Here is an 11,603-nt window from a genome sequence, read left to right on the forward strand (position 1 = left end):
GGTCATCTCACATCATGGCAGCTTACTGTTTCAAAGCCACATGGAGCGTCTCTTCCACCAGTCTGCTAAGTTACCTGAGCTACCTGCTAACATCCATCACCTTCGCACGTACTGTAACCCAGCCAAGGGAGTGACATCATAGCCTCTAACATCTTCCATTGGTTGCAAGCAGGACACAGGCGCCACCTGCACTGAGAGGGAGGGGTGTGACCTGGGGGCTACCGTAGTTTTGTCTCCCACACTCAGACACTTTCGTATTTGATTCAGATTATAGGATTTGATTTCCTTTTTGATCCATCTTGCGGAGTCTGAACTGGCCTAGATTTCTGTTGCTGATCCCTAATTGCTTACCCCGTACACTCTCTCCTTCCAGATGCTCTTACATGATGCAACTGAACACGTTGGTGACAACCAGCTTTCATGAATGAATGCCATCTGCAGTCTAAGGGCGTCGATTGAGAAGGAGTAAGATTGAGAAACTGACTGTCCACGGTCACACAGATTACAATACAGATGAAATGTGACCTGTGTCCACTTGATTCCAAATCCAAACCATGCCTATTAGGATAACGATAATAATTCCATGCATCTCCAGGATCAATAACAAAATAATGCCTTAAGTTGTAATTAGTAAATTCAACAGTACTACAGAAATATCAACTACAATTTTCATTCATTGAGTTGCCATATGATCCACCAATTTTACTCCTGGGCAAAAGGAGGACGAAAATATAATTGAGAAAAATACGTGCCCCACTATGCTAATAGTGGCAGAATTTCTGACACACAAGAAATAGAAAAAATGTAAATTTAACAAAAGATGGATGCATAAAGAAGATGTGGCACATATACACAATGGAATATACAAATATCAATTAATTAATCGATGAATCAATTAATTCAGAGAAAAATGGGTGAATATTAATTAAAGCAAAAAGTGAAGTCAGAAAACCAAACATCATATGATACCATGAATATCTGGGAGGCAAAAGTGAGAAAAAACGTGTCAGCAATAAGGCCACCTGCACTCCCCATCTATATTATTTCAAATCTCTTTCAGTTCAGTCAGTTCAGTTCAGTTGCTCAGTCGTGTCCGACTCTTTGCCACCCCATGAATTGCAGCACGCCAGGCCTCCCTGTCCATCACCAACTCCCGGAATTCACTCAAACTCATGTCCATCGAGTCAGTGATGCCATCCAGCCATCTCATCCTCTGTCGTCCCCTTCTCCTCCTGCCCCCAATCCCTCCCAGCATCAGAGTCTTTTCCAATGAGTCAACTCTTCGCATGAGGTGGCCAAAGTACTGGAGTTTCAGCTTTAGCATCATTCCTTCCAAAGAACACCCAGGACTGATCTCCTTTAGAATGGACTGGTTGGATCTCCTTGCAGTCCAAGGGACTCTCAAGAGTCTTCTCCAGCACCGCAGTTCAAAAGCATCAATTCTTTGGCACTCAGCTTTCTTCACAGTCCAACTCTCACATCCATACATGACCACAGGAAAAACCACACCAAGGCAGGCCTTGAACCATGAAACAACACTAGTGCACCCAGGGATGGGGGACGGATTGGGCTGGAAGAGCTTTGAAAAGTCACCTGTTCTGCCCCTCTCCCCGCGGGGGGCTTCCCACCTCCGGCCTCTGTCTTTAGAGTTGCCTTACCTTTGGACAGCACCTTCAGATGAGCAGAGAAGAGAGGTGGGCATTGCTTGCTGGGGTGGAGGATACTGGGAAAAGAAGGGAGGAGACACAACCCCTACGCAGTTTGTTCTGGCCCTTTAAAGTCTCATTTGCAACCAGGGAAGGCAACTTTCTCGAAGGTTCTCGGTCCCCAATCAGCAGTTGAAAATCAAGAAGTGCTGCCGCCTTGTGGGCGTTTCTCCCAACACCACAATTCAGATCCAGGCTTCTGGGAACTGAATATTCCAAGGCCTTAGGGGCTGTAAATGACACCTGCTTTCAAAAATCCTTAAGAAGGATACTCAAGGAAAACGACGAAAGGGATAGGTTGTCGGGAAGCCTATTTCAGCCAGTAAAGTTTCAGTTCAGTTCAGTTCAGTCGCTCAGTCGTGTCCGACTCTTTGCGACCCCATGAGTCGCAGCACGCCAGGCCTCCCTGTCCATCACCAACTCCCGGAGTTCACTCAGACTCACGTGCATCGAGTCAGTGATGCCATCCAGCCATCTCATCCTCTGTCGTCCCCTTCTCCTCCTGCCCCCAATCCCTCCCCACATTATAAGAGGAAAAGTGTAGAACCGCAGGGAATCATCCCACCCAGCATCTCTTTCCTGACAAATGCAAATGAAAGGTCAGAGGAGGAACCACCTGCCCCCAGGCAAGGCGGCCATCATCACTGAGTCTGCGCACAGGTACACTTGGGAGGGCGGACAGCAGAGGGAACATTCGAGCCCACTGGCGCGGGTGTCACTGGAATCAGCCACAGTGAGGACTGAATGAGAGGACATAACGCCAAAAAGACCAGACGTAGCATATGATGTGACACTCTCCCCACCGGGTGATCGCGTGGAGACACCTCCAAAAAGACGTGCATCCCGACGGTCTCTGCTGCACTATTTAAAAGAGGAAAAACGCGGAGGCAATCATCATGTCCGGGACGTGACTGCATCCAGGAGACGCGATGCCCAGTTACAAGCGCACGTTTCTCAGCCGTAGATCAGAATGAAACAACAGCATTTGAGCTACAGGGATGGGTCCAACTAGATGAAGGAATGCCCACAGTGGGAGACAAAGACGGCACGGTATCATTCATCAGTGAGCTCAAGCACCTGAACCAGACGGACTTATTTAAAAAGGAGGGACAGACACAGAGTTAGCAAACAGACCTAGTGTTACTGAGGGGACAAAAGAGGAAGGATAAAACAAGCAGATGCCCTTACCCTACACGCACTCACATAGGTAGACTGGGTCACCAAAGATAACCTACCGCATAGCACAGAGAACTGTGGTCCACGACACTGTAATACCCCATCCGTGCAAGGATCTGGAGAAGACCGGATATGCCTTCACCTATACCTGAATCAAGGTGTTGTACAAATGCAACAAACACAACACTGTCCATCAACTATACCCCAACATGAACAGACATTATTTAACCGCTGAAAAAAAAAAAAAAAGACTAGTCCTCTCAGGCCTCGGGAATCAGACTTGGGTCACATCGCTGGAGCCTGAGCAGCCTCGCCTCCCTCGGCTGGATGCTCCTAGGGCTGAGGGAGCCGAGGAGGTTGTGCCACTCGTGATCCTCTCACCGTAGACCTGTCTGTACCCCCTTCCGGAGCAAAGCACAATCTCCAGACCCAGTTTGTCCCTTCACCATTCAAACAGCCCTAGGGAACCCAGATAATGGAGGACATACTGGGATGAAAGAGCTTTGAAAAGCTGCCTGGTCTGCATATCTTCCGTTGAGGGGGTTCCCACCTCTGGCCTCGGACATTAGTTCGCCTTACCTCTGGATGGCGGCACCTTCAGAGGAGCAGAATAGAGGGGGTGGCGACTGGTCTCAGAGTTGGGATGAATTGGAGGGGCTGAACGGTAATAAGGATACTACAAATAAGACACAACCCACTGGCAGTGTGTTCTGGCACTCTTCGCTCACGTTTACAACCCAGCAGACCAACTTTCAGGAAGGTTCTCCTTTCCCAAATAGAGGGTTGACAATCGGGAAGTGCTGCCGCCTTGTGGCCGCTTCTAGCAACAACACCCTTCAACCTGGGACTTGTGGGAACTGAACATGAACACTCACAAGGCTTAAGGGGTTGTAAATGACACCTGTCCCCAAGCATGGGCCTCGAGCTGATACCGAACACAATCTCCAGGAGGGAGGGCTTTCAGGAAGTTCTTTTCAGCTGGGAAATTTTGTTCTCAGTATAAAAGGAAAAATGTAAAATCACTGGGAATCATGGTGGAAGAAGTCTAGCACTTGTTTCCCCACAAATGTAAATGAATGTTCCAAGGTGAGATCACCCACTGCCAGCCAAGACGGCCATCATCGCACACTCAGCACGCATTTCATGCTGGGGTTGGGGGGGTAGAGCAGAGGAAAGGGTCCTGCACGCTCCTGGCTGGGTAACTGGAATCAGCCACAGTGCGGAGTAACGGGGGACCAAAACCCAGATGCCCTGAGGCAGCATTTGACACCGCACTCTCCCCATTGAATGTGTGCTCCGAGACACCTGTGGTGCAAAAGACGTGCACCCCAACCATCCCTGACGCTCTATTTAGAAGAGGCAAGCTGGGAGTCAACCATAATGTCCCTGACAGACGATCGCATCCAGGAGATACAATGCCCAGTCACAAGCAGGTGTCGCTCAGCAACAGGTCAGAATGAAATAATACCTTCTGCAGCTACGGGGATGGGTCCTACTAAGTGAAGGAAATCAGACAGTGCAAGACAAAGACTGCACGGTATCATTCATAGGCCACCTGCAACCGACGGATTCGTTTAAAAAGGAGGAACAGAGTTAGCAAACAGACTTAGTGTTATGGAGGGGACAAAAGAGGAGGGACGAGACGGGCAGACGCACTCACCGCACACAAACTCACATATGTAAACTAGATCACCAAGAAAACCCACGGTACAGCACAAGGAACCGTGGTACACGACACTGTGTAATACCCTATCCGTGCAAGGCATCTAGAAAAGACTAGATACAGCACCACCTAAACATCTATTTCTGCTTTATTGACTATGCCAAAGCCTTTGACTGTGTGGATCACAATAAACTGTGGAAAATTCTGAAAGAGATGGGAATAGTAGACCACCTGACCGGCCTCTTGAGAAACCTGTATGCAGGTCAGGAAGCAACAGTTAGAACTGGACATGGAACAACAGACTGGTTCCAAATAGGAAAAGGAGTACGTCAAGGCTGTACACTGTCACCCTGCTTATTTAACTTATATGCAGAGTACATCATGAGAAACGCTGGGCTGGATGAAGCACAAGCTGGAATCAAGATTGCTGGGAGAAATATCAATAACCTCAGATATGCAGATGATACCACCCTTATGGCAGAAAGTGAAGAGGAACTAAAAAGCCTCTTGATGAAAGTGAAAGAGGAGAGTGAAAAAGTTGGCTTAAAGCTCAACATTCAGAAAACAAAGATCATGGCATCTGATCCCATCACTTCATGGGAAATAGATGGGGAAACAGTAGAAATAGTGTCAGACTTTATTTTGGGGGGCTCCGAAATCACTGCAGATGGTGACTGCAGCCATGAAATTAAAAGACGCTTGCTCCTTGGAAGAAAAGTTATGACCAACCTAGATAGCATATTCAAAAGCAGAGACATTACTTTGCCAACAAAGGTCCGTCTAGTCAAGGCTATGGTTTTTCCAGTAGTCATGTATGGATGTGAGAGTTGGACAGTGAAGAAAGCTGAGCACCGAAGAATTGATGCTTTTGAACTGTGGTGTTGGAGAAGACTCTTGAGAGTCCCTTGGACTGCAAGGAGATCCAACCAGTCCATTCTAAAGGAGATCAGTCCTGGGTGTTCTTTGGAAGGAATGATGCTAAAGCTGAAACTCCAGTACTTTGGCCACCTCATGCGAAGAGTTGACTCATTGGAAAAGACTCTGATGCTGGGAGGGATTGGGGCAGGAGGAGAAGGGGACGACAGAGGATGAGATGGCTGGATGGCATCACTGACCCGATGGGCGTGAGTCTGAGTGAACTCCGGGAGTTGGTGATGGACAGGGAGGCCTGGCGTGCTGCAGTTCATGAGGTCGCAAAGAGTCTGAGCGACTGAACTGAACTGAACTGACACCTGAATCAAGGTGATGTACAAATGCAACAAACACAACATTGTCCATCAGCTAGACTCCAACGTGAACAGACATTAATTTAACCGCTGAAAAAAAAGATGCCTACTTTAGTCCCCTCAGGCCCCAGGAATCAGACTTGGGTCACATCATGGGAGTCTGGGCAGCCTTGCCTCCCGGACTGGACACTGTTGGGGGAGCTGAGGACGATGTGCACCCGTGACCCTCCTCACAGTAGACCTGTCCCGTACTCGCTGCGGGAGCAAAGCACAATCTCCAGACCCAGTTTGTCCCTGCAGGATTCACATAACCCCAGTGCACCCAGAGAATGGAGGACATATTGGAATGGAAGATGTTTGAAAGTTGCCTGGTCTGCGCATCTCCTTTAGAGGTGGGGGTTGGGGGGCGGAGTTCCCACCTCCAGACTCGGTACTTAAGAGTCTCTTACCTTTGGATGGTAGCACCTAGAGAGGAGCGGAAGAGAAGGGTGGGATTGGTCTCGGGGTGGGGATGACTTGGTGGGGCTGAATGGCAATGAGGATACTAAGGATAAGGCACACCCCCTTGGCCATGTGTTCTGGCACTTTCTGCTCACATTTACAACCCAGCAAACCAACTTTCAGGAAGGTTCTCCTTCCCCAACAGCAGCGTTGAAAAATCGGGAAGTGCTGCCGCCTTGTGGCCGTTTCTCGCAACAACTCCTCTCAACCCCGGGTTTCTGGGAACCGAATACTCAGAAGCCTTCAGTTCAGTTCAGTTCAGTCGCTCAGTCGTGTCCGACTCTATGCGACCCCATGAACTGCCGCACGCCAGGCCTCCCTGTCTATCACCAGCTCCCGGAGTTCACCCAAACTCACGTCCATCGAGTCAGTGTTGCCAACCAGCCATCTCATCTTCTGTCGTTCCCTTCTCCTCCTGCCCCCCATCCCTCCCAGCATCACAGTCTTTTCCAATGAGTCAACTCTTCGCATGAGGTGGCCAAAGTACTGGAGTTTCAGCTTTAGCATCATTCCTTCCAAAGAACACCCAGGGCTGATTTCCTTTAGAATGGACTGGTTGGATCTCCTTGCAGTCCAAGGGACTCTCAAGAGTCTTCTCCAACACCACAGTTCAAAAGCATCAATTCTTCGGTGCTCAGCTTTCTTCACTGTCCAACTCTCACATCCATACATGACTACTGGAAAAACCATAGCCTTGACTAGACGGACCTTTGTTGGCAAAGTAATGTCTCTGCTTTTGAATATGCTATCTAGGTTGGTCATAACTTTTCTTCCAAGGAGTAAGCGTCTTTTAATTTCATGGCTGCAATCACCATCTGCAGTGATTTTGGAGCCCAAAAAATAAAGTCTGACACTGTTTCCACTGTTTCCCCACCTCAGAAGCCTTAAGAGGTTCTAAACAATACCTGTCGTCAAGCATGGGACTTGAGCTGCATACTGAACATAAACCTGAAAGAGGACAGGCTTTCAGGAAGCGCTTTCAGCCGGGAAATTTTGCTCACCCTCAGTATAAGGAAAAATGTAAAACCACAAGGAAAGACGGAGAGAGTGCAGCACATATTTCCCTTACGAATGCAAATGAGTGCTCCAAGGCGGATTCACCTGCTGCCAAGACCATATTCAAACACTGCACACATTTCATGCTGAGGTTGGGGGAACAGAGCAGAGGGAACGGTCCTACACGCTTTTGTGTGCACAACTGACGTCAGCCACAGTGGGAATAGCGTGGGGGCCTAACACCCACATGCCCCGAGGCAGCATTTGATGCAGCGCTCTCCCCACTGTATGCGTGCTGTGCATGAACTGTATGCGTGAACTGTGGTCCACAGAGTCATGTCATACCCTATTTGTGCAAGGATCTAAAAAGACTGGCTAGACCTCCGCCTGTCCCTGAATCAAGGTGTACAACTGCAAGAAACACAACATTGTTCATCAACTACTCCAACGTGAAACAGACGTTAATTTAACCACTGAAAAAAAAATAACTACTGTAGTCCCCTCCGGCCCTGGGAATCAGACTTGGGTCACATCGCTGGAGCCTGAGCAGGCTCGCCTCCCTTGGCTGGATGCTCCTGGGACAGAGGGAGCTGAGGACCACGTGCACCCATGATCCTCCTCACGGTAGACCAGTCCTGTACACCCTTCGCGAGAAAAGCACAATCTCCAGACCCAGTTTCACTCTCTACAACTAAAACAACCCTAGTGCACCCAGAGGATGGGGGACCTTTTGGGCTGGAAGAGCTTCCAAAAGTCATGCAGTAGCACGTCTGCCATTGATGGTGTTTCACCTCCAGTCTCCGGCCTTAAGAGTCTCCTTACCTCTTGAAGACAGCATTTTCATTAGAACTCAAAAGAGGGGGTGTGCATTGGTCTAGGCATGGGGGTTGCTTGGTGGTGCCGAATGGTACTGGATAAGAAGGGATGAGACACAACCCCTTAGGAGTTTCTTCTGGTCTTTCTATTCTGATTTACATACCAGAAACAGGACTTTGACCAAGCCTCTGTTCCATCCACATTAAGGATAGCAGGAATGAAGAAGTGCTGCCGCCTTGTGGCCATTCCTCTCAACATCTTTCAAACTTGGTCTGATGGGAATTTAGGTATAATACTCACAAGGACTAAGCATTGTAATGACATTTGTCCTCAAGCAGTGACCTAGGTAGGTAACTGAATAAAGACTTCAGATGGCGCCAGGTTTTACGAATCCAATTTCATAATGTGAAGTTTTCTCACATTCTTTTTAAAAGAAAAAAGAAATATCACAGGGAAGAATATTGACTTCCTTCCATGACTTCCTTCCATGACTGCCTCTCCTTCCCTGAGAGATGCAAATCAGTGCAACAAGGAGGAATCACTTGCAACTAGTCAGGCCAGGCATCATCGACCAGTCTGCAGGAATACATGCTGGGGAGATCACGGGGCAAGGGGAACTCTCCCAGCCCACCTCTGTGATGGCAGCTGGAAGCAGCCACTGTGGAGGAAATCATGGAGGGTCCTTAAGGCCAGAAGGATAGAGGTACCATATCATCCAGCTATCCCACTCCTGGGTTTATGTCAGGAAACAGTGATAACCTGAATTTCCAACTGTACCTTGACATTACTAGTTATTAGGTGTTTACTCTGCCAGACTCATTGCTTAACATTTAACATGCATCATGCCATTCAAACCTCCCTCCATTAGCTCTGTGAGGGGTTACTGTCAGGACCCCACCGTAAAGAAGTTAATGAGGTCATAGGTAGTAGTTGGACTTGCACTATAAATTGACTCTTCCTAGCACTATGAGCGACTTCACTTTCACTTTTCACTTTCATGCATTGGAGAAGGAAATGGCAACCCACTCCAGTGTTCTTGCCTGGAGAATCCCAGGAACGGGGGAGCCTGGTGGGCTGCTGTCTCTGGGGTCGCACAGAGTCGGACACAACTAAAGCGACTTAGCAGCAGCAGCAGCAGCACTATGAAGGTGCAGGACGGTCAATAAATACTTTGGACAGGAATGATAAAAGGGAACTGTTATGATTTGAATTGTGTCTTCCAAATTCATGTATGAGTCCTAACCCCAGTAGCTGTGAACCTGACCTTAAATGAAAAATAGGGTCTTTGCAGATAATCATGTTAAAAAGGTCATTAGGACTGGCCCTAATCCAAAAGGGCTGGTGTCCTTGTAAGAATGGGAAATTTGGACAAAGAGAGCCATGCACACAGGAATGATGCCACTTGAAGATGAAGGTCAAGATCAGGGTGATGCATCTACAAGCCAAGACATGCCAGAGATTGCCAACAAACCACTAGAAGCTCAGAGGGAGGCATGAAACAGATTCTTTCCAGACCAATCTCGCCGCCAACTCAGTCTCCAACTTCTCTCCTCCAGAGCCTTGAGACAAAATTTTGTTGTTCTAAACCATCCAGTCTGTGGGACCTTGTGAAGAGCCTTGCAAAACTGATATGCTAAATCACTTCAGTCGTGTCCGACTCTGTGCGACCCCAGAGACGGCAGCCCACCAGGCTCCCCTGTTCCTGGGATTCTCCAGGCAAGAACACTGGAGTGGGTTGCCATTTCCTTCTCCAATGCATGAAAGTGAAAACTGAAAGTGAAGTCGCCCAGTTGTGTCCGACCCTCAGGGACCCCATGGACTGCAGCCTTCCAGGCTCCTCCATCCATGGGATTTTCCAGGCAAGAGTACTGGAATGGGGTGCCATTGCCTTCTCCAGCAAAACTGATATAGGCAGTCATTATCATTTGAAGAGTCTGCTTACACTGTAGCCGCAGCTGACTGGAAGCATTTGTGAGAACACCAAAAAACTCAAGTGGGTCCTAATCCCGCTTTACCAGTTGTGTGGCTTTAACACTCAAAAATGCCAAGCAGCTTACTTACCCAGTTGCCTTGTCTAGAAAAAGGGACCACCAGTCACCTCCTTGGAGTTGACATGCAATCCTTGATGCACTCTTGCACATAACGTGGCCTATTCATTGGAAAGGATGACAGTCATACACGGTTATCACAAGAAGCGTCACTTTCCCTTCATCTAACCCTGTCCAGCTCTGCTCAGGATAAGGCCACTTATGTGCCCCCACAACTACCCTGTCCTGTAGCTTTGGAGGTTGACCTGTAAGGAACACAGCAATGTCCCCATTCTTGATTGCTGTCAGTTGGGATTGCACAAAAGAAGGCACCAGCAGATGATCAGGTGGTGAGAGAACAGAGATGCTGAGGCTTTTAGCCCCCTGGCGCCCTCCCCCTGGGTCATCAGGAGCTGACTGCGTCATCTGTGGGAAGCTTCAGTGACTGTCCGGCAACTGTTTATACAGCTGCCCTCTCAGGGTTCCTCTCAGAAATTCTGGCCTCCCCTAGTCCCTTCACACTTAGGAAGCAACAGATCCCTGCGAGGGTTAACTCCAGGACACTGCGCTAAACATGACCCATTTCTTTGTATTCCGCCTATACAGCTTGGTCAATAATCCTTTTGGTCAAAGCTCCTCAAAGTATCCAGTTTGAGTGTGCTAGCTTTGACCTGCCAAGACTCTTAACTGATTCAGGAATTAGTTGAGAAAGCCTCAAAATGCAATTCTGAGAATGTTCTGCTCATGTGTTTGGGGATTCCTGGATAAACTCCTTTGTTGGGGGAAACAGAACACAAGTAATTCATGACGTGCAGCAGCGTCATGATCACCCCACTATCTGCCAGTGGCTGCACAGGATCAAGTACAGGTGGAGTGTGAGACACGGGGAAGTCAAGTGATGGTCCATCTTTGCTGTACTGAGAATAGTGATTGTGCTAAGAAAAAAAACAAAAAGGCACAGAAATACCATTCAGACTTTTTTTTAAAAAAGAAGGAAATCCTTCCACAACAACATGGATGGACTTGGAGGGTATTATACTAAGCAAAGTAAGTTAAAGACGAATACTATATGATTTAAGTAAGTTGAAGACAAATACTACATGATGTCATTTTTTTATGTTGTATTTTGTATTGGGGTATAGCCAATAGTTTCAGGTGAACATCTGAGGAACTGAGCCATTCGTATACATGTGTCCATTCTCCCCCAAACTCCCCTCCCATCAAGGCTGCCACATAATAACACTGAGCAGAGTTCCATGTGCTATTCACTAGGTCCTTGTTGGTTACATACTCTATCACTTATCAGTTCAGTTCATTCGCTCAGTCGTGTCTGACTCTTTGCTACCCTATGGACTGCAGCACACCAGGCTTCCCTGTCCATCACCAACTTCCAGAGCTTGCTCAAACTCATGTCCATCGAGTTGGTGATGCCATCCAACCATCTCATCCTCTGTCATCCCCTTCTCCTCCCGCCTTCAATATTTCCCAGCAT

At 48.1% G+C, this 11,603-nt stretch overlaps 1 protein-coding gene across 4 annotated transcripts in view; it reads right to left on the minus strand.

The window, feature by feature from the left end:
- Positions 1-10,304, minus strand: part of RAPGEF5 (Rap guanine nucleotide exchange factor (GEF) 5) — a 360,172-nt gene extending 349,868 nt beyond the window's left edge. Inside the window, exon 1 of one of the 4 annotated variants that reach the window (XM_010839032.1) lies at positions 10,146-10,304. The gene's annotated coding sequence lies outside the window, so the exon portion shown is untranslated. Of the gene's footprint in view, positions 1-1,658; positions 1,899-2,941; positions 3,238-3,461; positions 3,668-10,145 lie in introns of those variants that run through there. The other 3 variants (XM_010839028.1, XM_010839031.1, XM_010839029.1) reach the window with 3 other exon arrangements.
- Positions 10,305-11,603: the final 1,299 nt, after the last annotated feature.

This window comes from Bison bison, unplaced genomic scaffold (assembly GCF_000754665.1).
Source record: "Bison bison bison isolate TAMUID 2011002044 unplaced genomic scaffold, Bison_UMD1.0 scf7180017864109, whole genome shotgun sequence".
Taxonomy (NCBI): Eukaryota; Metazoa; Chordata; class Mammalia; order Artiodactyla; family Bovidae; genus Bison; species Bison bison.